This window comes from Echinops telfairi, unplaced genomic scaffold, assembly GCF_000313985.2.
Source record: "Echinops telfairi isolate 266 unplaced genomic scaffold, ASM31398v2 ScPeMD7_36;HRSCAF=134, whole genome shotgun sequence".
In the NCBI taxonomy this organism is placed as follows: domain Eukaryota; kingdom Metazoa; phylum Chordata; class Mammalia; order Afrosoricida; family Tenrecidae; genus Echinops; species Echinops telfairi.
The window spans coordinates 4,126,616-4,128,557 of record NW_022103934.1 but is presented as its reverse complement, the minus strand read 5'-3'; positions in this window follow the sequence as shown (position 1 = coordinate 4,128,557).

The following is a 1,942-nucleotide window of genomic DNA, read 5'->3' as shown; positions in this document are numbered from 1 at the left end:
TATATGTAGATCCCTGTAATCGGTTCCCCCTTTCAACCCCTCCCTCCCTCCACTCTCCCAGCTTCACCACTCTCACCACCGGTCCTGAAGGGAGCATCTGTCCTGGATTCCCTGTGTTTCCATTTCCTGTCTGCACCAGTGTACATCCTCTGGTCTAGCCAGATTTGTAAGGTAGAATTAGGATCATGATAATGGGGGAAGGAACCACTAAAAAACTAGAGGAAAGTTGTATGTTTCATCACTGCCACACTGCACCCTGACTGTCTTGTCTCCTCCCTGAGACCCTTCTGTAAGGGGATGTCCAGTTGCCTACAGATGAGCTTTGGGCCCCCACTCCGCACTCCCCCTCATTCACAATGATATGATATTTTGTTCTTTGATGCCTGAAACCTCATCCCTTCGACACCTCTCGGGCATACAGGCTGGTGTGCTTCTTTCATGTGGGTTTTATTGCTTTTGAGCTAGATGGCCACTTGTTTACCTTCAAGCCTTTACAGATGAGCTTTGGGCCCCCACTCCGCACTCCCCCTCATTCACAATGATATGATTTTTTGTTCTTTGATGCCTGAAACCTCATCCCTTCGACACCTCTCGGGCATCCTTTTATTCTTCCTTCCTTCTCCCCCTCCCTCCCTCACCTTTCTTATCTTTTGAATGACCTTTGGCCTTATTCATGTCTGATACCCTTGATGTCATCGCACAACCCATTTGGTCTTCTGTGGGTTCCCGAGACTGTACCTCTTCACAGGAGTAGAAAGCCTCGTCTTTCTCCTCAGGGGCAGCTGGTGATTTTGAACTGCCTACCTTGTGCTTAGCAGCCCAACGCGTAACCACTGAGCCTCTTCTCACAGGTGTGTAGCCGTGGCTAAACGTATCGAATGGTGTACTTCCAGGGTGTGCAGTTTGTTGTGTGTCTATTCTACCCTCAAGAAAGTCGCTCAAAGGAGCCCCCATGGCGCAGGGGTTAAGGGCTCGGCTGCTGACCACAGGGTCCTGGTTCAGACTCTCCCAGCGGCAGTGCCGAGGGAGAAAGGCCTGGCAACCTGCTTCCATAAAGAGGAAGGCCCTCACCATGCACACTGCTCAGAAGCATTCTGGGTGAGGAGGCCCCACCGTGTCACACAGGCTCGCTGGGAGTTGGAAACAGACGAGACAGCACCGACTACGCTGTTCACAGGTATGAAAGTCTGCGCTTTGTCAGCCAGGCGTTCCCCAGAAGCACAAACCGTGAACCCGCCGGTCAGTCGGCTGTTCGAGTCCACTCAGAGGGACCTCAGAAGGAAGGCCCACTGGTCCACTTCTGACAAACCAGCCTTTGCCAAACAAGACTCAACAGCACGCACACAAAACAAAACACAGAACCCCTCTGGCACACAGGTCGACCCTGACAAATATGCCCCCCATAACCCAGATTCAGCTGCGTGGCAACTGGGGCTTCTCCTGTGAAGGTCAGTCAGTGTGGTCCGGCAGGTGTGGGTTGTCATCGGTGGTTCGAGCACAGGATGGTGTGGTGCTACCAGTTGCTTCCTGCTGGTGGCCTAGTGGTTACCCGATGGCCTGCTAACCACAAGGTCAGTGGTTCAAAGCCATCAGCCGATTCTCAGGAGAAAGAGGAGGCTTTCTGCCTCTGTGACTCTTCTAAAGAGTTACCGTCTCGGAAACCCACAGGGGGTGGTTTTACCCCGTCCTGAAGGGTTCCGTTGGGTTGGCATCGACCCCGTGGCAGTGGGCTTGTGTGAGCCACTTGCTTCTGGAACGAGTGAGTGGAACCTTTCTTTTTTCTCTTCTTTCTTTTAATTCAAAGATCATTTCATTAGGGGTTCTTGCAACTCTTATTACAATCCATACATCAATTGTATCGAGCACATTTGTACATAGGTTGCCATCATTCTTTTCTAGACAGTTACTTTCTGTTGAGCCCTTGGGATCAGCTCCTCTTTTT